The following is a 26,935-nucleotide window of genomic DNA, read 5'->3' on the forward strand; positions in this document are numbered from 1 at the left end:
GCAATGACAGCATATAAGAGTCTGTTTTTGGATTCTCCATTCTGTTCTATTATACGTTTGCTAACCTTGTGCCAATTCTGCAATGTCTTTTTTTGTGTGTGAGGAAGATCAGCCCTGAGCTAACATCCATGCCAATCCTCCTTTTTTTGCCGAGGAAGGCTGGCCCTGAGCTAACATCCGTGCTCATCTTCCTCCACTTTACGTAGGACGCCGCCACAGCATGGCTTGACAAGCGGTGTGTCAGTGCGCACCCGGGGTCCGAACCAGGGCCGCAAGCAGCGGAGTGCGTGCACTTAACTGCGTGCACTTAACTGCTACACCATGGGGCTGCCCTCTACAGTGTCTTAATTTCTGAGACTTTACAGTATACTTAATATCCGGTAGTTTAGGTCCTTCAAATTTGTTACTCTTTTCAAGGTGGTCTTCGCTATTTTATTGCTTTGCTTTTTCATGTAAGTTTTAGAATCAGTTTGTCAATCTTTACAAAATAAAAACCATGCTGAGATTTTGATTAGGATGGCATTGAATTTTATGTCAATTTGGAGAGAATTGATTTTTTTTGCAATATTTTATTTACCATATTGATTCTTCTAATCCATAAGTATGTTGTATCTCCCCACTCATTTAGGTCTTCCTTAATTTATCTTCATAAAGTATGTAGGTTTTTGTCTAGAGGTCTTGCACATATTTGGTTGGATTTATTTCTGGATATTTTATGTTTTTGATGTTACTGAAAATGGCAAGTTTAAAAAATATTTGTTAATTGTTGATTGGTTGTATATAGAAACAGAACTAATTTTTGCATATTGAGCTACAATCTTGCATGACTTGGCTAAATTAATTTTTTAACACTGTCATTTTATCTGCACGTCCTTTTGAATTTTCAGATACACCATCACATCCTTTGCAAAGTGACAACTTTATTTATTTATTTTCAACCATTATTTCTTTTTTTTTCTTTTTTCTTATTGCACTGGGTAGGACCTATTATGTAATGTTGAGTAGGAGGGGTGATAGTGGACATCACTGCCTCATTCCTGATCTCAGGGGTAAGTCTTTCAATGTTTATCATTAAGAATGGTGTTTACTGCAATTTTTTTGTAGTTACCCTTTATAAAATTAAAGAAGTTTCTTTCTGTGGCTAATTTGCTAAACTTTTTTTTTCTTCTAATTTTAAACATGAATGAGTGTTGAATTTTAGCAAATGACTTTTCTACATCTATTGAGGTGATCATGTAATTTTTTCTCCTTTATTCTGTTATTGGTGAATTACAATCAATTACATTGATTGATTTTCAAGTAGTAAACAAACTTTGCTTTCCTGGAATAAGCCCAAGTTGATTGTGATGTATTATTCTTTTTATATATCACTGGATTCAATTTGCTAATAATTTGTTCAGGATTTTTGCATTTACGTCCATGAGACAAATTGATCTGCAGTTTTTCTTATTGTAATGTTCTTATCAGCCAACCCTGGTGCTCTAGTGGTTAAGATTTGGCGATCTCATAGCCACAGCTCGGGTTCATTTCCTGGTTAGGGAACCACACCATCTGTCTGTCCATTGTCATACTGTGGCAGCTGCGTGTTGCTGTGATGCTGAACACTATGCCACTGGTATTTCAAAAGTCAGCAGGGCCACCCATGATGGACAGGTTTCAGTGGAGCATCCAGACTCAGATAGACTAGAAAGATGGACCTGACCACTCACTTTCAAAAAACATTGGCCATGAAAACCCTATGAACAGCAGCAGAGCATTATCTGATACAGCACGGGAAGGTGAGAGAATGGCGCAAAAAGACCGGCAAGGGTCTGCTCTGCTGTACACAGGGTCGCTAGAAGTGGGAACTGCCTCCACAGCACTAACAACAAAATGTTCTTATCAGGTTTTGATATCAGGATTATACTGGTCTCATAATATAAGTTGGGAAGTGTAAACTTTTTCTGTTCTCTGGAAGAGTTTGTGTAGATTTATTTCTTAAATGTATGGTAAAATTTGCTGGAGAACCATCTGACCTGAATTTTTCTTTAAGTATGCTATTAGCTGTAGGTTTTTGATGATGATCTTTATCAGATTGAAGTTGTCTTTGATTTCTAGTTTTCTGAGACTTTTTATAAGGAATCGACATTGAATTTTGTCAAATGCTTTTCTGCATCTATTGAGATAATTGTGTGATTTGTCTTTTTTGGTCTGTTAATACAATAAATTACATTGATTTTTGAAAAAACCAATCTTCCATTCCCAGTCGTGATATATTATCCTTTTATATATTATTGTGTTAGATTTGCCTAAGATGTCTGTTATTATTTGTATTAATTGAGTATTTGTTATGCATCCGTTTTATCACTTTTGTTGAGTTTAGCTGTAACTCTTTTTTTTTGCTGTTTTAGTGGTTTCTTAAGGGCCTATAGCATATATCTTAAACTTATTGTAGTCTAACTTCAGGAGAGGAAGGAGTTGCACGTGCGCACACGTGAGAGAGAGAGGGAGAGAGAAGAAGAGAACTCTAAAGATCTTCAGAGGGTCCCCCTTAAGTATTCAGATAGGTACTGCCAAGAGCATGCATTTGAGGAAACTACCTGAGGCCGGGAAAGAAACACCTGGAAAGATTATACGCAACAATCTCTGGCACTCATATAGGACTGAGAATAGTATCCATTCCCACTATCCAGAGTGGAAACCATAATTCATACTGCATCAGGGACAGAAACCAGAAATATTTTGCCTCAGTAGTGGGGAAAATTGACCCTGGATTAAATGCTGCTCTGGTCCTACCTAATAAAGCCTAAAAGCAAACTTCAAAAAAGTCAACCTGTTTCCAAATAACTTGACTGCATCCCAGAACAAAGCTAAGGAATATTTATAGGAAAACAAAAATATCTAGTACCTAATAGGGTACAATTTATAATGCTTGGCATCCAATAAAAAAATCATCAGATATGTAAAGAAGCAGGAAAATTATACCTATAATGAGGAAAATTTTCAATCAATCAAAACTGATCCAAATAGTAGAAATAGTAGACAAAGTCAGAAAAACAGTTATTATAAGTGTATTCCACATGCTCAAAAAGCTAGAGCAAAGATTTAACTATACTATGCGTAAGTAGAGACATGAAAAGTAGAACAAAGACCCAATCTGAATTTCTAAAGATGAAAAAACTACAATATTTGAGATGAAAAATATACTGGATGGCATTACTGTAGTTTAGACACTGTACAAGAAAACATTAGTGAATTTGAAGACATAGCAGTGGAAACAGTTCAAAATGAACCAGATTAAAAAAGGCTAAAAAAATAATGAGAGAATATGTGAGCTGTGGTATGAGTGAGCTCTGGTCATCTTGGCCTCTCCACACTCTTGGATCTATTTCCTCAATTCAAGGAGACCACTGAGTTCCACCTAGGTTTCCCCTCCTTCCAGTACAGCCTGGAAGCTTTCTCCAGTAACCTGGGACAATCGTAGGTCTCACTCGTCTTCATTTCCCATCTCTCAGGGATCACTCTTCTTTGTTGCCTGATGTCTAAATTCTTGAGAACCATTGTTTTATAAATTTTGTTCATTTTTTAAGTTGTTTCAGGTGGGAGGGTATATCTTGTCCCTGTTTCTCCAAGTGGATATTGAGTGTATTGTTTTTTTATGTATTTTTAATTAGTTTAGTATAGTTTTAATTAATTCAGTCTTATTAAATGTATATTTCAAATCTTCTATATCCTGTATGATATTTTTGTGTGCTCATTCTACCAGTTACTGAGAAAAATGTAAGAAATTCTTTATTTTTCCTTGCTTCAAATTTTGCTTTTTACATTTTGAGGTCCTGTTATGAAGTGCATACAAATTTAAATTTTTATATCTTCCTGGTGGATAGATCCTTTTGTAATTAGGAAATGTCTTTCTTTATCTCCAGTAATTCTTCTTGCCTTAAAGTCTACTTTGTCTGATCTAAGTATAGCTATACTAGCTTTCTTTTGGTTAGTGTTTGCATAGTATATCTTTTTCTATTCCTTTACTTTACCCTTTCTTTGGTCTTATATTTAAGATGTGTCACTTGTAAGTGGCATATAGTTGTTTCCTTTTATCACAGTTGTTGGAAAGCAATATGAATATTTTCATGTTTCTGCACGGTTAAAGTTTTCTAAGTCTTTCTAAGCAAAGAAAATTGACATGCTATAATAATGGAGAATGTCTCTTTCCCCTAGACACATTTACTCTTCACATTCTAAGGGTGATAGACCTGGAGCTGCTTTTACCCTTTATAATGGAGCCATCTGGTCCTGTTCAAAGGGTAAGTAAACTTAACTACTCCAGAGCCAAATACGTGCATTCCAGAATAGAAAGCTTTTCATTTCTCTTCCCTGAGAAAATTTGTTTGCATTAGAAAGATAAGGTTCCTCTCTCTCTCTCAGGAGGGGAGGAAGGCAGCTGTATGACTGTTCCTAAATAAACACTCAGATTCATAATTTTGGAATTCCTCTCCTTTGGTGCCAGAACCCCCTTTGCTTGTACAGGCCTAACCATCGGGCTCTCATTACACCACCCTTAAGGGGGAGAATTGGGCAGAGGGAACCAGTGCAGGTATGGCTGTAAGTGATAATAGTCTGCCCCAATCCAGAAATCTTGTATTTGTTTTCAGAATACCATAAATAAATAATAGGTATTGAAAACTTCTCTGACAAATTAAAAATTTGCCTGACAATTTTGGTTTCAATAAGATAGCTTAGTATATTTATCCTCTCACGTAATTACTGATATATTTGGGCTTAAACACTATGTTTTCTATTTGTACATTTTACTAAAAGCTCCTTTCATCCTCCTTTATTTTCTTCTTTTGAGTTAATTAAATATGTTTTATTATTTCTATTATTGTGTTAGTTGTATTGTCTTTTGCTATTCTTTCAGTTGCTACTCTTGATATTAAAACATGCATTGTTGATTTATCACAATAAATGGAAAATCATTTCCAATAAATTGGAAAATCACAAAAAATGGAAAATTTTTCTACTTTTATCATTTCTATTAAGAGGTTATCCATGTTTTATTGTTACTCATTTGAAAGTAATGTGGGTTTTTTCTTTGGCTGCTTTAAATCTTTCTCTTGGTTTAGGGTTTTCAATATGCCTTTTTCTGGCAAAAATAAGCCAGTTTTGCTATTGATATGCCTAGGTATACATTTATCCTGCTTGAGGTTCTCTGAAAATCTGTGGCTTTATGTCTTTCTTCAGTTTTAGAAAATTCTCAGCCACTATTCTTCAAATGTTATTTATGCCACATTTTTTCCCTCCTTTTCTTCTGAGAATCCAGTTTCACATATGCTAGATCTTTTCAGCATGTTCCATATGTCTCATACTCTTTTCTACATTTCCATCTTTTAAAAATATTCTGTCTTGTTATCAGTTGGTTATTGTCTTCCAACCTATCATTTCAACCTATTCCTCCCTTTAGCAGTGTCTAATCTCTTGTTAAACCCAAATTATTGATTTTGGTTATATATTTTTAGTTTTAGATTTGTATTTTGGTTCTTTTTAAAGGTTCCAGAGTGGTTTTTTTTCCCTGATATTTCCAATTTTTATCTATTTCCTTGCAGATGTTCACCAATGTATTTTAAAGTCTGTGTCTGAAAACACCAATATTTGGTTCAGCTGTGAATGTGTTTCTATGATCTGTTCTTTATTTTGGTTTTTGGTCATTTTATTCTGTGTCCTAGAATGCCTACTCATTTTTTATTGAATGCCAGGCATTGTTATGAAAAACTGTAGTCTCTGGATGATATTATCTTCTTCTAGTTAAGATTTGGTTAGTCAACTAGAGTAGGGGAAGATCACCTGTATTTGAAGCTGAGTTCTAGTCTCTGTGAAGGTTGGTATATTCTCTACTCACTTTTACTCTTTGGGTTCAGCACTTCCTGGGTCCCAAATGAAATCCTGGGATGTTTACCAGGCTTTGTCCTCCTTGGTGGTCTTTCATTTTTGTCTTCCTAGCACTGTAAGACTACTAAAATCTCTTTTTTTTTAGAAGTATAATTGCCATTTAATTTTTTTCCAGAGGACAGTTTCTCTTCAGTCCTTGTGGACTCAGCTCCTTCCTTGGGCTTTGGTGGAGGTCATGGGGCAGAAAGTCATTTACACTGCAGGTCTAAATCAGGGTGAGGGTGTTTAATCCTTTTGGGCTTCACAAGATGGATTCCTGTCTACCTTCCTGTTAATGGCACAATTCACACAATAATGTAGTTTCACATAAAGCTTGGGAAGCACCTAGGTGTCAAAGACACTCGCTGCAGAAACATCCCTGATGGCTGCAGACTCTACTATATTTCAAATGATGAACTTCTTAATGGCATTGTTGGGGAAGAGGGAGAATCCGCCTCCACCTTTTCCCTTAAAGTTCTTATGGCAGGCCAAATAATTAAAAGACAAGTTAGCAGGAGAAAATGAAACAAAGTTTAATAACATGTATACATAGGAGAAACCAGGGAAACTGAGTTTCTCAACAAATGGCAGAGGTTTCTCACCTTAAATAGATTTAAATAAAAAAAAAAAAGAGGATGTTGGGTGGGGGAGGAGACATATCTGGGGGATTTCAGAGGGGAAGAAGACAATTCACCTGGAGATGGAAATGCAAATGTTTGTCTGACAACCTTTTACAGGGCCACCTAGAGAATGTGGCCTGGGAGAGAGAATTTTTGATAAGATGGGCTTGTTGGTGCCTTTCCTATTGTAACATCTATTTTACATTATACTACAGCCATCATATGATAGTGGCTCCTTCCTGAAACAGGCCTTCTATGTTAAATTCTTCAGGCAGTTTGGGAGAGGTCAAATGTCGATCAGAGAAAATAATCAAGGTAAAGAGACGTTTCAGGGGGGCCAATTTTGATCTCCCACAGCCTTGTCTTTGGTCATGCATTAGATGCAGTGGGTGCAGTGAACAGGCTGCCTGTGGCCATGACCCTTTTTGGTACGACCATTGTTCCTTTTTTCTTGGTCCACATAAGGATGAGGATCCTATTAGGAAGAGGGTGCAACTTACCCAGCCTCAGCCCCTCTTCTGGCATCTTTGAAGTGAGGACCTGAGAGCTAAAATCTCTTTAATTTCCTAGCCTCATAGCCACTTTTTGGTTACGCTTCTCAGCCCCTAGGCTGCTGGCTTATAGATCACAAATGCCCTGAGGGAAATTGGTATTGAATATTGGACTCACTTCTTTAACCTTCTCTTCTCTTCAGGATCTCAACCTTTATATCCTGGCTGCCTTGGTAGCTCTGAACTCCAATTTGCCTCTTCAGCCTCATGAGACTGTCAAAAGCTCTGCTTAGCTTCACAGCATCTTAACTACTACTTTATGCTTGTCTTCTCAGCCTCTGCTTGTCTTCCCAGTCTCTGAGCTACTGCATAGGAAGCAGTGAATGCCTCAAGGGAAAAAGCAATCATGAATGTAGAATGCTTCTCAATTCCTTTCCCTTCTTTCCAGGATTTTGGCTCATAAGTCCTGGCTGCCTTGGTAGCTCTCTGATGGTTTTTAAAGAGTTGTTTTTGTTTTTAAGTTTTTATTAGCAGGAGAATTTGTCTGCTACAAACCAGTCTATCACAGACAAGAACATCCATCTTGTAACCTGCTTTTATAAAAGGAGTTTTGTGACTGCTACTTTGTGTTAGACATGGAGATTAAGTAGAAAAGGAATCAAATAAATGTGAGGGAGAAGAGTTAGGAAAGGATTAAGTTACTTGACATCCAAAAGGCTTAGCACTGCCACAGTCCACCTTGTTCCTCAGATTAGTGATTAGATTTTGGTCATGCTGCTGGGTTGGAAGGAACCTGGAGGCTGTTTTCAGATATCTGAAGGACTCTACTGTGGCTTTGGCAATGACTGGGGGACATGGGAAGGGAATGGGCCAGGGGAACAGTGGCCAAGGGTATAAATATAAGGTGAAAGAAAAAAGATTTTGGCTTTCTTAAAAGGAGTTATTCTAACAGAGATTGGTTGGAATGAACATCAATAGGAAATAATGCTTTCCCTATCCATGAAGGCATTAAAGCAGCATTGGTCAATTAGGGATGGGTGCTACAGAGGGGATTAAAATATTGAATGGGATGGGTTGGGTGGCCTAGTACATCCTATATCTGATCATAGGAGGTAAGGAGCTCAATAAATGTTGAATGAACACATGACCTACAAAGTTCCATCTAATGCTGAGATTCTATGACGTTAGAAGTGAGGAAGTCAGTATGGTGTGGTATAAATATAAAGCACATAGAACTAGAATGTTCTGTTCCCAGAGTAGTTTAGGAAGGAAGGACAGGTAGGATGCCATCTTTTTTATTCCCTCCTCTCACAACCTGAGCTTCAGCTAGCTCTCTAAGTCCTTGTTAAACTTTCCATGATAAGCTGAACTTCGGTGCTGAGCATGAGGACCCAGAAGAGGTGTGGATGGATAAAGACATGGATCTTTCTCCATGGTGGTGGGCACTCCTATTTCATGGCCTCCAAAGGGCTGCAGGTACACATTTTGTAGAGCCTGGCGTCCTGTCCTCCTGAGGCAGTTCCAGCCTGCCCTGGGAATGGTGCCAGCCAGGGGGATGTCATGTCCTGGCTGGTCCTCTCCTCCCTCTTCTCTGCGACGTTTTCTCAGCCTGAGATGGTACTGCTGCCCTCTCCCTCACAGCAGGCTGGACCAGGCTAATCAGTGCCCCTAGCTTGGGGAGCTCCAGTTAGGCACCCTCCCCCACCCGCTTCCCCAAGCAGTGCTGAGAGTACTGCTCCGACCAGCAGAATCCTGCAAATGGTGTTTCTAAATATTTCATTCAGGCTTAACAACTCAATCTGCCTGCCGTTATCCTGAGGGCCCCCGCAGCCCCCAGCCCCTTTCTGGTTAACAAAGTAGCCAGCCGGGAAGATCTGCAGAAGCCGTCATTGAAGGCTGCGTGAGCCACTGCTCAGGGCTGGTGGGCCGAGGCGCAGCATTAAGCGGGAAGCATCGATTGCAGCATTAGCTAGCTTTTTACATTCCCAGGCAGACAATGCAAGTACCTTCAATTATCTTCAAAGCAACTGAAGGGAAGGAAATTGGTCTTAGATGTGGTAAATAGACTCCACAAAGTCTGCTGAAGCATGCAAAGATGTGCACACTAGGGACCTGGAGGCCTAGCTACCAAGCCTGCTCCATGGCTGTTCAGAATTCAGACAACTCTTGCAGGGGTCCCAGTCCTTTGACCCCCGCAAAGCCTGGCAGAACATGAGGGGTCTCTAGGCCGGGCTTTCAAGTGCCAAGGAAGCTGCAGGGACGTGGGGAGCAAAGATGGTGCTGAGCTTGGAATCAGAGAGACTTAGATTTCAATTTGGCTCAACTGATGTGTGACTTTGAGCAAGTAACCAAATGTCTTTGAGTCTCATTTTCCTTATTAGTGAAATGAGACTAGTAACATCTACCTTAGAAAAGAGTGATCCTGCTGGACCTTCTTCTATGCCCTCAAAGCATCTTGTACTCATCTTGGTCCCAGGGCTTATCACACTGTTGTGATTGTTGGTTTTCACGTCTGTCTTTCCCATAGACAAGCAGTCATTAACTTTCTTTTTTAGGGAGGCGTCATGACCCCATGAAGAAGCTGGTGAAAGCCATAGACCCTCTCCCCATTAAAAGCACATGAACATATAATTTGCCTATAATTTCAAGGAACTCATAGGAGCTACGCTAGAATCCTGATGCCAGTGTTTGCACAGTGTCTGGCACATGAGTCATAATCAGAATATTATGTTATCTATTGATTGCTTGAATCATTGCAAAGATGTTTTACCAGCTCTATAATTTTGGAATTCAGTTCTACCCAAGAAGCATTCATTTGATGAGCACTTATTATGTTGAAGGCCTTAGACTGGGTTCTGTGAAGAATACAAGGACCTGGTCCTGCTCACACGATGGGGAATCAGACATGAACACATATGTCAGAGACAAAAAGGGTTGAGTTTTGGACCATTTGAAACCTCCTGGTAAGGACTTTGCTCCCTTCCCTCCCAGTCCTAGTCTCTGAGATCCTACAGGGTAGGCTGTTGGGGATAGATTGCAGGAGAAGAGGCAAGAGTGTGCTTGTGATAGAGGCCTGGAGGCAGGTGAGAAAGGTGGTGTAGTTAGAAGGCCATTAGTGAACAATCCAGAAGCACAGGCACCACCCTTGGTCCTGGGGCACAGAGCTAAGGGCCCAGCAGCCAGCACCTGCTTGCTCCTGTCTGGTACCCCTGCTGGGTTAACCTATTCAATGAGGACATCATTACGCACAGGCAATTTGCATAACTCTGCCAAGCCTCTGATTGCAGGGCACTCAAGTGCCTGTTGGGGGAAGCTGGTAAGAGAGCATCCCTTTGTCCTTTTCAGAGCATGGAGGGAGTGCTGTGTGGGAGGCTGGGCCCAGATCCAGGAGACCTGGATCCCAGGTTGAGTCTAATAGAGTGAATTGGTGCTCCCCACAGGCTTGTGTCATGGGAGTAGCCCATTCCCACCCCACAGCCTGTTGCATCTTCTCTGCTCTTAACAACTTAATTTTAAAACTCCTCATGGAAGTTTTTAAGGAGTTAAATATGTGCCAGCAATGGCTCCTGTTGGGGCTGTTTGGATTTGAAAAGAAAATACTAAGATGTAAGGATATCAATATTTAATTGTCTCTTGAAGCCTGGGTTTTCAAGCAAGTGGCAGAGAGCCAAGAGTCTCCTCTGAGTGTGTATCTGTGTGTGCATGCTTGCGTATGCACATGTGTGCATATGAGTGTGTATACATGTATGCATGAGTGTTTGTGCACGCATATACACATGTGCATGTGTGTATATGAGTGTGTGTGTGTGTGTGTGTTTAATGGAGGAGAATTCTTCAAGAGCTTTGTGTATGTTCACTGTTCTATTCCGATTTGCCTTTGCTTTCCACCACCTAAAGAGATAATAAAAGATAGGGCATGAACTCTGTTTTAATTCAACAAACAAATACAGAACACTTGTCTGGACATCTCTTGTCTTTAAGGCATTTGAGGTCCAGTAGAGGGTAGGTCCTTTACCTAAATCTCCATGCTACCCATTAGACAGACGGGAATAGGCTCCACAAAGGTGGGCAAATATTGTGGAGCTGAGTTGCAGGGTGGCTGCTCTGTCCTCAGAAACTGGCTCACTGGAGGGGCTCACACAGCCAGAGCCCATCCCTTCATGTGCCTTGCATAGTTCCCGGAACATGGCAGATGCTCAATAAATCTGTGTTGAATGGTTGTTGGACTCCTTAAACATTCCCTCTAGCTCTGTGGTCATTTCTGCCCACACTGCCTCCCCCAGACACTTGGCAGTTTCCCAGAAAAAGATACATGCAACCCAGAAGATGAAAAGAGACCCGGAGTGGTTAATGGGGCCCTGAGAATTGCAGAAGGTTGGAGTGGAAGGGACTGAGTCTAGATGTAGAGTCACTTGCCCTACTTTACTCAGCACCATCAATGGGACTTGGATGAGACCCTGGGAGGAAACTCCTGATCTCCTGATGCGGAGAGTTTGTAAGGTGTCCACCCGGCACCTTTTAGGGAATGAGAACTACAAGGTTCTCAGAGACAGGGGCAAGAACAAGATGACCTCTTTATTTCCTCCCAATATGGGGTCGTCTTCTACACCTCGGTCTTATAAAGGTACTGAGAAAGACATTGGTCAGTGCTTCCAGGATTTTCTTGTGCCATTAGCGGGGAATAAAAGGACCTGAGAAATAAAAACAGAAAAAACCCAATAATTGGCCAACCATGCCTTCACTGAGCTTCACTGAGCTTCACTGGGCCCTGATGAATTTTTCCCCTGGAGGATTCCAGAGACCTCAGGGGATGTCAGACAGGCCTGGGTTAGAAAAAGGGAGTGTGGTACTACACTGTGCCCGAGTCTGGGTTCCAAACAAGATAATATAAAGTGATACGCAATCTAGGTGCCAGGAATCTTCCAGCACGCCCAGAGAAGAAATAAGCAACTGGAGTTTCAGAAAGGGCATAGGGGAGCAAGAGGCTACCATAGAATCTTTGAGTCCTTTAAGCTGTGAGGATTGAGAATTGGAAGGAGGGTAGGGAGAGGTGGTAAGAAGGAAGCAAGACCCCCTCCCTGCCCAAATCTAGGGAGCACCACATATGGTATGTGAAGAGCAAACTCTGTAGTTGTGCCCCAGAGGACTCCAGTCACACAGTGCTGAACAGAGCTCCCTGGAGGTGGGCAATGTGGAAGATGGAAAACTGGTCAAGAAGCCATTAATACCATTCCACCTGCTTCAGGGCAAGTCAGCACCCAGACCACTCATGCGGCTGACCACCTCAGTGGCTTTGATGTTTCACCTTGCAGTGACTGCTACTTAAGTAAAGTCTCTCTTTCTACGATATGTAAAAGACTCTGGTCTCATCTGCACAGAGATGGGGTGCTATCACTCAGCATCCTTATATCAGGGGTTCTCAGTTCTCAATCTCTATTGGGTTGCAAACCTCTTGGAGAATCTATTAAATCCATAGGCCGTCTTCCCCCTCAAAATGCACATACTTACATAGGTAGACAATTTGGCATATAACTTCAGGGCATTTATGGACCTCGTGGAACCCATCGATGATCCCATTAGTAAGATACCTGCCTCAGAAGAACATTTATGAGCTTTTAGGACAAGATAATGTTTTTGAATAGCATTTTGCAAGTTCCAAAGCACTTTCACCATGCGTTGTGTTAATTAATCTCCATAGTAACCCTGTTGAGATAGGAGTTATTACATTATCATCCTTATTCTACAGATAAAGAAACCTAACTTCAAAGGGATTACATCATTTTCCCACAGCTAGTAGGAGGTGAAGTCAAAACTGGAATCCAAGTCCTCTGCCTGTGCTCCTGCAAACTTTCACCAGGTCATGCTTGCGCCTTCCCTTCAAGCTTTCTCCACTTTTCACAGCTGGGTTAGCCTAAGGCTTCCTTGTGAACCTTGTGTCTATTCTTGTTTTGTGAGATGTGTGATGGGTAGAGACTGGGGTGTCTGGCTCTGAGAATGACCAGAGACTCCTTAGGACAGGAGAGGGGACCAGCGGGGAAACTGGGCTTCAGGACCCAAGGCTGTTTTCTAAGTTAGTGATTGCACTTGACATTCCTCCAGCACATCTATGACCCCCCGTGATGTCAGGGAGGAATCCAGGAGTTACAGGATTCTAGGACTGGAGGTGACCCATGAGTTCATTAGTCAATTCTTCTTCCTAGATCTCCAAATCCATGTGGAGGAAAACATTTCTTCCATCTCCATACTCTCTGCATCTGAGTGGCCAATATAGCTATGCCCCTAAATGACCTTTCAAGCTTCCTTTGAAAATTAGCAAGAGCTCCCCGTGCCTGATTTCTTAAACCTGTGGCTTGGCAGACAGTAGTGACATTAAAACAACTTTCTCTTTAATTCCCTTCCATAGATTTCCAAGGGAGTTTTTATAATATCATTTGCTCAATTCAATTCTAATGAATATGGATTAATTTTCTGCATTATAGCTATTGATCTTCAGCCATTGATCTGAGGAAGGGAGTGTTACTGCTCATAAATCCCTCCGTTCTGATTGAGGGTTCCCGGGGGGCAGAGATGCGGAGGTGGAAGTAGCAAGAGATGGAGTAGCTCGAGGGGTAGGTTAGTTCCAGAAGGGTGAGGCTGGGGAGATGACTGTGCGGGATGGGGATGGAGGGCTGAAGACTCTGTTGGTCACTTTATGCTCCATCCAAATAATCCTGTTCACTCTTCTCCCTCCACCCCAAGGTTTCCCAGGTCTGGGCCTTTGCTTATGCTGTGCTTCCTGCCTCTAATGCCCTTCCTTCTTTCTTTCCTACCTGTTCAAACTCTACCTACCCTTCCAAACCCAGGCCCAGTGCCATATTTTTCACGAAGCTTTTCCTGGTTCTCTCCCCACCTACTGCTAATTAGAATTTCTCAGTCTTTTATATTCCTACATTGCTTTCTCTCTTAGGGCGCTTCACACTTCGTTATGTACACGTCTTAATTTCTGGACTGCAAACTCCTTGAAGGCAGGCACATCATCTGTCTCATTTAATACTATGAGCCCAGCCAGCCTCTAGCACAGCACAGACTCATTTAAATACTTATTGAATGGATGAGAAGTTTGAGATCACAGGGGATAGGTAGGGGGCTTACTTAAAAGCCCTTCCTTCTGTTCCTGGTGGTCTTTGCATAAGGAAGCCCTTAAGCTATACCTGTGTTCTCTCCGTAACTAGCCTTTCTTCAATTTCACCATTTACTGTTTTATAATAAAATGGAGTAGGTTAAGGACAAGGTTGTTGTCTTAATCCATTCTGGCTTCCACAACAGAATGGCATAGACTGAGTGGTTTGTAAACAACAGAAATGTACTTCTCACAGTTCTGGAGGCTGGAAGTTTAAGATCAGGGTGCCAACATGGTCCAGTTCTGGTGAGACCCTCTTCTGGTTGCAGACTATTGATTCTCTCTGTGTTGTCACGTGGTGGACAGGGAGATGGAGCTCTCTCTGGCCTCTTTTGTAAGGGCACTAATCCCATTTCTGAGGGCTCCACCCTCACGACCTCATCACCTCCCAATAGCCCATCTCCTAATATCATCACCTTGAGGGGTAGGATCTCGACATATGAATTTTGGGGGGATGCATTCAGTCCACAGCAGTTGTCCTGTGAGACTCCTTATTCCCATTAGATTCACAGCACTAAGTTGCCAAACAAGTTATTCTCAAGTAAAAAGAGTAGATATTTCTGCTGAAAAGAGAAGGGCCTGGCAGTTTTTGCTTTCTATATTTGGCTTTGCAGTTATTGAATGGATTCATTATGTTCACTTATTGATGAGAATACCCTATTCTCACCGAGGCCCATCTCTGATTTCTCCTTTTATGAACTTCTCTCTTTTCTACCAATTTCTCTCTTCCAGCCCCCATCAGCCTCTACTCTCCCCTTTCTCAACCTTCCACCTCCTTAGTCAAAATTCCCCCACCCTCTGTTAACCTACACAACATAATGGTGGTAGTGGTGATAGCAATGATGGGAGTGGAGGATGCCTCCTCTGGGTGACCAAAAGATGCAAGTTTTGCCCTCAGAGGAGAGCTGGCAGGGCAGGGAGAGGAAGGAATAGTTCTGTAGATTTTGAGACACCTTTTTCTCAGCAAGAATTTTAAGATGGGGAGGGAAAATTTTGGCCTGGAAGAACATTCCAATATGGCTTCCAGATATCGCTCCTGAAATACTGCCGTTTCCATATCACTCCTCAGCTTAAAACCTTTCCAAGTGAATCCTCTCAACAGCATAAAATAAAACTCTTTGTGGTCCATTCAAAGCCTGACCTAACCTGTATCTCTAGCTCCATCCCTCATTCCTCACCTTTGGTTCAAAGAGTGGTCTTATCATGACTCCTAGAATAAGTAGATAACATAGAAGCAGAAACCACATGATGAATGGGGAGCTATAGGTAGTCCTGATGCTACTGGAGCATAACGTGTGGTGGAGGCCAGATTCAAAGGTGGGGCTTCCACCTTTGTCTGCCACCCCATTGTAGAGATCCCCCTTAAGAGGTGTATGAGTCAGGGTCTAATCAAGAGACAGAAGCCATACCAGGTATTTTGAAAAGTTTAAAAACAGAGAATTAACGTAAAGAATGGTTAAGTAGCTCAGAAGAATTGCTTATTAACTGAAAAGGCCAAAGGAAACACTAGGGTATCATGGAAGTAGCGCCTACAGGAAGAACTGGGGGAACAGATGGAGGAGGTTGGAGTTATTGAAGCCTAGAACTTTGAAAGAGGGGACCCACAGAGCTGAAAGTTAAACATCTGAGGAAAGGGAACTGCTGGCTGGGACTGGTGTCACTGAGTTTCGGGGAGGGGCCTGGTGGTGTTGGGACTCAATCCTTCTGAGGAAGAGGGTCCAGCTGGCTGGGACTGGTGTCTCCGAAGGGCCAGAGGGAGGATGTATTGGAAAAACTTCAAACCGTATTCACCTGCTGCCTTGAAACAGATTGCCACAGCTGGGTAAACAAGTCTGCCAGATATAGGAAGAAAATAGGGCACCAACAGGAAGGACCAAGGTCTCTATTCCTCCTCCAGCCCTGCAGGCGTCCTCCAATATCCCCAACTGACCGAGTCGGACAGGGAGCCAGTGCACAGCAGAAGGCCCAGTATCGCAAAGCGGAGGTTAGAAGGATGAGTTCAAATTGGAAAGACAATTGTTTGCCTGGTCCAGGTTATTCCTTTGGATACTCAGCATCCATATACTCCTTTCTACACAAATTTGAACTCCCTACAACCAGAAAAAAATTGTCCTTTCACCTAACAAGGGGCAACCATGTTTTGTACAAAGAAAGACATTCTCGTCTTCTCCTCGAGATGAGGAGATGCAAAGTTTCAGCAGTTGTTTTATTCATCTCTGGAAGACAGTCCCACCATCTGCTAGCAGGTCGCATTGACTACTCTCCTCAAAGGAGAGTTTCATTATCTGAGTATTTTCTTCATTAAAGAGTAAATTGCAAATTTAACCTCCAACAGCTTGTATGACATAGTAAGGGAAGGAAGACAGAAAATAAAATAATATACACACACACAGAGAAAGAAGAAAATATGCATAACTGCTACAGTCCTTGTTTGTGCAATTGGTCATCAAGTATATATACATATATGTTAATTATATATAAAATTATACACAAAATTACATATGTGTATATATATAATCTTCCCTCTTCTACTACAAGCTTGTGTGTTTTCATCATTCTCATCCAGGATACCCTCTGGTCAGTGTTTTTTACCTGGTGGTGTGGTGGAGTGACACAAACCTTCATTCCTGAGTCCTTAGAGATTCTGTGTGTTTTCGGTTGCTATGGTTTTCCAATGACGTTTACTATTGGACGCGGAAGTAGTGAGGGATGCCCCTGAGAATCCCCTAGGCTCCAGACATTCTCATCTCTGCAACTGAATTTCCTCTAGGTGTCAATCACCCCAACTAGTAAAGTGAGTCCCCTTTTTTTCCTGTTACTTCAGTGGCTCAAGGACCCCGGAATGGCGAGGGGGAAGTCTCAACTTCACTGGAACCATTGGTGTTTATCCTGGTGGAAGATTTTTCTCCGTTAGGAACCAAGATCTCCAAACTAGCAGAGCTCAAAGTTGCAGTGACAAGAAGCAAAAATTCTGTGAGTTTTTGAGTGTCACAGTGAGAAGAGCCACTCCCTCTTCCAGACCTTGATTCTGAGATCTCTACATCCTAGTCATGGAAGAAATAGCACCATATATTGGTCACTGAGTCAAACCATATACTGTATCCTGCAAGATAGACCCCATTATTTCAGAGGGCTGTCTCCCAACTGGGACCACAGCTGAGACTCCGGTAGCCCACTTCACCATTCTTTTGGGCCAGTTGTTTCCGGGTGATGAGGTGTGTAATAAGAGTGAATTCTGGGGGCCTGAGCCCATTCCCACACTTCTGTTGCTGAGAAATGAATTCCTTGATTAGAAGCAATGTTGTGAGGAATACCATGATGGTGAATACGTTTTGTAAGTCCATGGATGGTGGTGCTAGCAGAAGCATTAGAAGCGAGGATAGCCAATCCAAACCCAGAATATCTGTCTATCCCAATGAGGACCACTCTCTGCCCCCTCTATGATGGAAGAGGTCCGATGTAATCAAACTGCCACTGGTCTCCCCAGGAAATGGTGCCATATAGGAGGCACCGTTTGTTGACCTCTGCTCTTGGCAAGTTAGGCACCCAGCAGGAATGATAAGCAAGTCAGCCTTGGTGAGAGGAAGTACGTGTTGTCAACCTCCCGAGTAGCCTCCATCCATACCACCATGACCACTTTGTACCTAGTTCCATTGAACAAGCACTAAGGGGGCTGGGGAAGAGTCTGACATGCAAAGAATGTGAGCATTCATATGGCACACAAATATCCTCCTAGCCTCACAGCTGGCACAAGGACCACCCCAATTAAAGGTCACTACATTGGCAAGGAAAGCCCTTCTCCAACCTCTGAGGCTTCTAAGACAGTGTGTATTGGTAAAGCCAGATTAAAGCTCGACAGTGGGGTCTGTCCACCTGGCCTTCCTTGAGGAACTATTTTTTTCTCGGGAGCTTTTGTAGCGTTGTCTGACTGTATAATTAATTTCTTTGGCACTTAGCTCTGGCTGCCTTGTGTTATTCTTTACTTGAAAATATATGCTTAAAGACAAGTTTAAATTAGTCCTTGAGGGTAGCAACCATGGTGTATATATCTTTACCAGAGGTTCACTTTGTGGTTCTTACTCAGGACAGTAAACAGCAAGATGCACGGAAAGTTTGATGTTTAAGGGAGAAGCCCCAGATTTGAGGCCTCCTCTTCTGCTTCCTCTCCATGTGACCTTAGACATGTCTTAGCACGCTCCCTATGACTCCCATCACAGATTCTGCCTGAACAACACGCTACTGCTTGATGTTTATCGCCTCCATGCTTTGCTTATATTGAACCTTTCTCATTTTAATGAAAGAAGGTGACTTCTTTCTTACCTAAGTGGAGGTACAAGTCCAATAAGTTACAGAGTTCCCTTCAAAGCAGAGTCTAGTCACAATCTCTGAAAAGACTCAAGGCAAGCAAGTAGTAAAGCAAGCTACTGTCCCTTAGTTGGTCCCAAAGTTGTAATTGATATTCATCACTTTCCTCTCCTTTCAGCCATTCTAGATTTTCCTAGCATTCTGACTGGTCTTGGTAAGGACGCCCAGCCTTTCATCCATGAGGCGTCTAAGCCCTTAGTAGCCCTTGTTTGGCTGTGTTTTCTATAATTGCATATTTAATGTTATCTCTGGGCACGAAAGCACCAAGTGACATACCTGTGGACGCCCTGGGTACCAGACATGCTCCTCCCTGCCCTTATTGTGTAGCAGCAACTTTAACACCTCATGATAATTAGGTAGGTTTCCCTGCCATTAAATTAACACTTTTCTTTGCCTATTAGTCCACTGACACGAGGAACCCAAAATAGGCAGATGATAGTCACAGCTTTCAGTTCAGTGGAATCCATACTGTGACCCCTGACAAAAGTATTCTGCCCCTGGGAATCCCTCTAACCTGTCTGAGTGTAATGTTGTGGAGTAAGGAAGGACAAATTCTGTATACGGGTCACTGGAAGTGATGGTGAGAGTAACCACTTCTACTTCTACCCTTTGATTCCCACGTCCATAAATTCTAGCTATTGGGGTGTGGTAACACCATATGTAGGTCATTATTTTAACACATAATGTATCTTGGAGGACAGTACCTCAATCCACAGAGTACTAACCATTAGCTGGCATCTTAGTGGGAACATTAAAGACTAGTCCACTAATAGATTGGACTGGCTGTTTCTGGGTGATGGGGTACCTGGTTAGACCAGTGTATCCCACGATCATAGTCATGTGCCCATTGGTGCACCTCCTTTGACATAAAGTATGAGCTTTGATTCAAGCCGGTGTTGTATAGAAGAACATGTTGATAGGTTAGGCATACTGTAAGCCCTTGGATGGTAGTGCCAGTAGAGTTATTGTAGGCAGGGAAGGCAAACTCATATCAAGAGCATCAATTCTGGTAAGGACAAATTGATATCTCCTCCAGGGTGCATGGGGTCTGATGTAATAGAAGATCTCGAAGTGGCTGGCTGGTCTCCTCCTCCTGAGAAATTGTGCCATATCAAGCATTCAGGGTAGGTTTCTGCTGCTGATGTGTCAGGCAGTTATCAGTGGAAATAGCGAAATCAATCATAATAAGAGGAAGCCTATGCTTTTGGGCTCATGTGTAGTTTCCATCCTCACCACACTGTCACTCCATTCATGAGATCATTGCATCAGCACTGGTTGGCTGAGGAGACAGGGTGGCTGATTTCACAGGACAAGTCTACCTGGTTGTTGAGGGCCGCTTCTATAGTGGGTGACCTCTGCTGAGCATGAGGAGATACCAAGATCTACATGCTTTGTGCCCACCTCGCAGATCCATTTGTGTATTTCTTCACCAGCCCGCCTTGTCCCTGATCGTCCAACTCTTTTCCTTCCAGGCTCCTTCCAGCCAAGCCATCTGCTATCCTGGAGTCGTGTATATATACCGCTCCAGTTTCTTTTTCTCTACCTACAGTAAATGATGAAGCATAGCGTTCCTGTCTGCCCACTGGGAATATTTACCACTGAGAAAATTTCCTTTAGTCACTCTCGAGTAAGGCTTTAATGCAACTGCAGTTTTTGGCTAGTACTAGCACACTGCACTTTTTATAAACCAGCCTGAGGTCTTGTTTTCCTTGGTTACTCATAGGAACTTCTCTACCCCATGAGGTAATAAACATGGGGTAGAGGCATCAGTGAATAGACGTAGGAGACATGGGAGTCTGGCTCACCTATTAGTGTAATTTACTTGTATCTTCTGGACCTGCTCTGCCTCAGTCTAAATGTGCCATTTGCATTGTTTGGTGGATTGCTATTATACCCACTCAACCTTATAACTGGTGGATTTGGTAATACCCACATCATAATGGGAAGCTCTGGTTACACAGTTCCTTGATTTTACGTGGATTCAGTCTCTACTAGGAGCCAATAGCATGCCAGGAGATCTCTCCAGTTGGTACTTGCAAAAGATTCCACAAACACCCTTATACACCATGGATCCCTCTCTCTGCCTCTGGTTCATATGGTCTGAGTAGCAGGACAGCTTGCACCTACAGCCTGGATATGCTGCAGAGGCTGTTCTTGTTGAAGGCCTTCCAAGTCACCTGATAATGGATGAAAACAGTATTCCCAAGCATAGTTTCTATACCAAATGCATGTCTCTCTTTCAGTGGTAGAAGGTATGAGAGACAAGAACTTGTCATTTATCTTTGAGAAAATGTCTCAACCTGCCCCAGACCACCTGAATCCTAAGAACTTCATTATATGGCAGGATCCTGAGTCTTCACGGAATTTCTTATTTGTCGTACTCATTTTTCTTACTGGGTATCTATAGTAGTGCTTCTGAATGTGTGGTTTGTGGACTGGTGCTGCATTGTGAACTGTTTGTTCCTGTTCTGCAATGAAATAAATGCAGAAATTGAGAGGTAAGCTTTTAGGAAATTTTATAGCAATTTGACATTGCTGTGACATCTATGTTCATGGTTAGTGGATTTGCCTTATTTAACCAGGTTAGACCAGTGTGAGTTTTATTGAACTCACACGAGCTGTGTATATGGAATATGATATTTTAAGGTTAGTTTGTCGATTGTAATCCCTGGATGTAAAACCATGAATGTATTTCTTTTGTTAAAAGAAAATCTAAGTTTAAGTATAATTTTACAGGATAAAGTATTGGGACGGGCTAAGGAGAACTGAAGAATGATTTTGAAAATACAGCATCACTTGTTTCATTTTGGAGAAAAGTTAAAAATAAATACCCTGAGCTTGCTTGAAGCGATTTTAAAATCTCTTTTTTCATTCCTGGCCACATGCCTCTATAAAATTGGTTTCTTCACTATGAGTGTTATATAATTAAATAAATCACAGAAATGGTTTAGATATATCTTATTCCTTACGAGTGAGATTATCATCAATCCAACCTAGTTTACATAATTTTACGAGCAAGAAGCAAGTGTGCATAAAGCTATTTAATATAGGGGAATCAATATTTCACTCATAACTTTTATTTAGTTATAAATGAAGAATGACAAAAAGTTTTGAGTGTAATAATGATTTTTATATTAATAATCTAATGCATATTTTCAATGAACATGTGTACAGTTTTTGAAATTCTTTTTTCCTGTTATATATTTTTTCTGCTTATATTTATCGAAATGTAATTTTATATTTATTGAACCTAATAATTTAAAAATTGTTTTGTATGCCTGTTTTTAATTTCGTATTTCTATTAATTAATTCTTATTAAAGTTTATAAAAGTTTCAATCTGTAACGACTTCAAAAAAAGAAAAAACCTGGCCCTTGACAGATTGTTTGAAAAGCACTCATCTAGAATACTTGCTGCGTCAACTCATCAATATAATCAGCAACATTGTGGACCACTGGTCTGCAGAATGTCAAGACGAGCAAGGTACTTGTGGACTGCGCTGTGGGGAAGAGTTAACACAGCCTTTGGAAATATAGTGCCTGTGTACTGCTGCCCTCACCATGTAAATGCAAACTATTTTTTTTTTTTTGTGAGGAGATCAGCCCTGTGCTAACATCCGCCAATCCTCCTCTTTTTTTTGCTGAGAAAGACGGCCCTGGGCTAACATCTGTGCCCATCTTCCTCCATTTTATATGGGACGCCGCCACAGCATGGCTTGCCAAGCAGTGCGCCGGTGCGCGCCTGGGATCCGAACCAGCGAACCCCGGGCCGCCACAGCGGAGCTCGGGCACTTAACCGCTTGCGCCACCGGGCCGGCCCCAGTGCAAACTATTTTTTTAAATCTTTTCTACTGATGGGGATCAAGAACACATTTGCCAGATCAGTAGCTGTATTCCAAACTGGGTTGATTTAATCCTTTATAGATACTGCATCAGCCACATTAGCCGTAACCACCTAGTTATGTTTACAGTCATATACCATCATCTGTCGCAGTCAACCAGGTTTTCACAGGGCTAAGAGCCGTAACTGAAAAGGGATATGATGTGGACTGTCACCCTCACACCTTATAATTCTTTGCTGGTGGTGGAAACTTCTGTAATACCCCCAGTTGCAGCATTTTTTCTGAAGTTCTATCTTGGCCAGAGGTGAGAGTGGGGAGTTTCAGGGGCTTCCACTTGATTTTTTTGCCTACTTTAATAGCCTTTACTCCACAAGCCGAGGAATCAATATAAGTGTTTGATCAGATGCCAAAAATAACCACGGAATGGCTTGATAGGCTCAATGGACTCACTGTAGATGGGCACAGGCCCAAACTCCGTTTATCATCTGTCCTTTAGAAATCTCTAATCAGAGGATCATGATGACGTTTTGAGTCCCTGGTATCAGACTCAGCTCAAATCCTGTATCTAATGGTCCTTGAAGAGTCAAGTATTTCCTTTTCCCTAGGGCACAATCATCCTGGCAGATGTCCTCGTGTCACTTTGGGGGAGGATTGGGGTAGTACATGCTGTATATACTTGTAGTGACATTGTAGGATCTTTTCACAATATGACAGACTCCATTTCATCTATGGTCTCTGAGTCTGCCCAATCTGGAAATTGTGTGAAGGCCTATAAATTTCCATTGTGGCAGCTGATGGCAGCCTTCTGCTTGCCAGCCCTTTTTTTTTTTTTTTTAAATTATATAAGCAGCATGATGCCACAGGTAGCTTTCTATTTCTCTATGATTAGCCAACCACAGATTCCTGCAGCTCAAGCCCCCCCTGATTGCCTCAGACCTTGCAAACTGTTTTGGTAATTATACCCACTTTAATGCTGATGGTTAAGTGCTGCTACCTGTCCTGTGTCATTTAAAATCCCATCACCCCTAATTCTATCAGTAAAGGCTCAATCAGAGAAGCTGAACAAGGAGGAGACATATATTAAGAGATTTATTATAAGGAATGACACACGTGATTGTGGTGGCTAGCTAGGCAAGTCTGGAATCTGGAGGGGAGGCTGTCGGGAAGGGCCAGCTGGAACTCTGGCATGGGCTGAAGCTGCTGTTTACAGGCAGAATTCCTTCTCTCAGGGAAGCCTCAGCCCTGCATTTAAGGCCTTTCAGCTGATTAAATCAGGCCTGCTCAGATTATCTAGCATGATCTTTCTTAATGTCAACTGATTATGGACTTTAATCATATCCACAAAATATCTTTATGCCAACATCTAGATTAGTGTTCTATTGAATAGTGGGGACTGCAGCTTAGCCAAGTTGACACGTCAAAAAGACCATCACAGACCACTCCTTGCCCACTTGGCACCCACACACATCTCCTTAAACCAAATAAAGACAATAACAAAGTCATACTTCTGCCTAACATGATACAGCTATTCTGAGAACAACCAAGAACATATGCTTTCCCCAGAAGAGATTGCACAATCCTTAGATGGTATTCACTCTTCTTTGTTTTGTATTTTAAATACTGAGATACAAAGTTAACTATTATTAACATGTCTGATGTCAGATGATAAGGGAGTAAGAGAAGGAAAAATATGATATGTATTTGTATATTATATACTTATATTAATATATTTATTTATATGATAAATAGAAATATGTATATCTACATTTATTATAAATTATAATTATATATTATAAATGTTATAATATAAATATATATTTATATTAATATATTAATATTAAAATATATTTTTCATAACAAAATAAGGAAGAAATACTCATAACTATTACAACGTTTGTTTTTAAAATTGGTCTCATGGTCATAGCTGGTATGTGTAACTACCTTCTTCTACCCATTCTACATTCCTTTTATCCTCAACCAGCATCTTAGCTGATCGTAGTTCTTTGCCTGATAGAGTGACCCAAACATGCATTTCTGAAGGGTCTGGGGCCATTAGCAGTCCTGCTTGAATTGAGTTGCTATAGTTTTCCATTGACTTTAATCACAGCACATGGGAGTACTAACAGAGTCCTTAAGAGATCTCCGGTATTCTAGACATACTTTTTCTTATCTCCATTGTGTAGTGGCAATGCAAATTCATCTTAGCAATCAGGATCAATCATCCCAGCTAGTACAGTAACCCCCTTCTTTGCCTGTTGATTCAGAGACATGAGGAGCCCAGAATGGCTGAGTGGCAGCCATCCAGTGCAATGGAATCATCGTGTCTCCTGGTGAAAGCATTCTTCTCTTTGGAACTAAGATCTCCAGACAAGCAAAGCCTAAAGTCACAGGGAGAGGAAGGGTTTAGTGGATCCACTAAACATCTAGTGGATCACTAGGGATAATAGTTAATGGAGCTGCTCCCATTTCTGTTCTTTGATTCTTAGATCCATGAATCTTGGCCATGGGAGAAACAGCACCATATATTGGATGCTGATTGAGAGCATATCAACCTTCTGGAGAACCTTGCTCCAGCCCCACAAGATATTGTCACCTTGCTGGCACCATAACTGAGTCTTCAAAAGGCTCTTACACTGTTGTATCAAGTCAGATGTTTCAGGATGATGGAGAACGTGGTAAAACCAGTCAATTCCATGAGTGTGGGCCCATTACTGCACTTAATTTGCTGTGAAGTGAGTTCCTTGATAAGAAGCAATGCTGTGTAGAATACCATGATGGTAGATAAGGCATTTTATAAATCCATGAATAGTAGTTTTGTCAGAAGCACTGGGGGCAGGGCAGGGAAGGTAAATCCCTATCCAGAGTAAGGGTCTGCTCCAGTAAGAACAAAGCATGCCCCTTCCATGATGAAAGTGGCCCAATGTAATCAATCTGCTACCAGGTGGCTGGCTGATTATCCTGGTGAATGGTGTCATATTAAGGACTGCTGTTGGCAGATTGGGCATTCAGCAGTGGTTGTACCCAGGTCAGTCTCAGTGAGTGGAAGTCCATGTTGCTAAGCCCATGCATAACCTCTATCCCTACACAATGGCCACTTTTTTCATCAGCCCATTTGGCAATGATGGAAAAAGAAGCTGACTGATGTCTGCAGAGTGGTTATCCTATCTACTAGACTATTAAAATCATCCTCTGCCAAAGTCACCTTTTGGTGAGCACTCACATGGGACACAAATATCTTCATATCCTTGCCCATTCAGAGAGATCTATTCACATACCCCTTTCCCAGACCTCCTTGTCATTAATTTTCCAATTGTGTTTCTTCCAGGTCCCTACCACCCAGCCAAACCATTGGCCATGGGCAATCAATTGGTATAGACTTGTACCCCTGCCCATTTCTACTTCCAGGCAACATGAACAATCAGGTACACAGCTCAAAGTTCTGCCCACTGGGAGGATTTCTCACCACTGTCCCTCTGGGATGTTCCAGAAAGAGGCTGTAGTACTATACCTGTCCATTTTCAGGTTGTGCCTGTATATCATGCAAAACCATCTGTAAACTAGGTTGGGTTTTCTCTTCTTCAGTTAGCTGGACATGGGGAACTCCCCATGAGACCATAGGTGCAGGCCTAGAGAAAGAAAGTAATGTAGAAGGAGTAGGGGCCATGGACACATGGGCTACTTCCTCACACAACTTACTTGTGCCTTTAGGACCTGCTGGAGCCTGATCTCCTATATACCTTTTCTATTTGATAATGGAGTGCTGGTTTGCATGCCCAACTTTTTGGCTTGGTGAGTCAAACAACACCCAGTTCATGATGGCTAGCTCAAGTTGCATGCGTGGTAAGTTGGTGGCCCATGGTAAGGTGTTCAGTCTCTACTGAGGCCCTGCAGCAAGCCAAATGCTGTTTCTCAAAAAGATGGTAGTTATTCCCAGAAGATGGCAGGGCTTTGCTCCATAATCCTAAGGTTCGTACAGTGGACCACCAAAGGTGCCAAACAGCACCTCTGTCCTCTACTGATACTTCAAGCACCATTGGATCTATTGGATCATATGGCCCAACTGGCAGAGAAGCTTGGGTGTCAGCTTGGACCTGTTGCAGAGCCTTTTCTTGTTCTGCGTCCCACTCAAAACTAGCAGGTTTTTAGGTCACTCAGTAAATGGGTTGGAGTAGCACACCCAAATGAGGAATACATTGCCTCCAAAATGCAAAGAAGCCTTCTAGGTATTGTGTCATTTTTTTAGTGGTGGTAGGAGGGGTCAGATACAACAACCTCTCCTTCACTTGAGAATGGCTATGTAGACACACCTCATGCCATTGGACCCCTAGAAATTTGACTGAGGTAGAAAGCCTCTGAATTTTTGTGGGGTTTATTTTCCACCTTCTGAGACGCAAATGTCCTACCAATATTGTTTAGAGTAGTTGCTACTTCCTGCTCACCAGGTCCAATCAGCATAATATTATCAATATAATTGACCAGCATAATGCCCTGTGGAAGGGAAAGGACCTTCCCTGTGACCAAATTCCCTGTGGACTAAATTATGACATATGCCTGGA

General features: G+C 41.9%; 1 pseudogene; it reads right to left on the reverse strand.

The window, feature by feature from the left end:
• Positions 1–4,526: 4,526 nt before the first annotated feature.
• On the reverse strand, positions 4,527–15,379 carry LOC131408200 (small ribosomal subunit protein eS26-like; annotated as a pseudogene).
• Positions 15,380–26,935: the final 11,556 nt, after the last annotated feature.

The sequence above is a fragment of the Diceros bicornis genome, chromosome 7 (assembly GCF_020826845.1).
Source record: "Diceros bicornis minor isolate mBicDic1 chromosome 7, mDicBic1.mat.cur, whole genome shotgun sequence".
NCBI classification, from domain to species: Eukaryota; Metazoa; Chordata; class Mammalia; order Perissodactyla; family Rhinocerotidae; genus Diceros; species Diceros bicornis.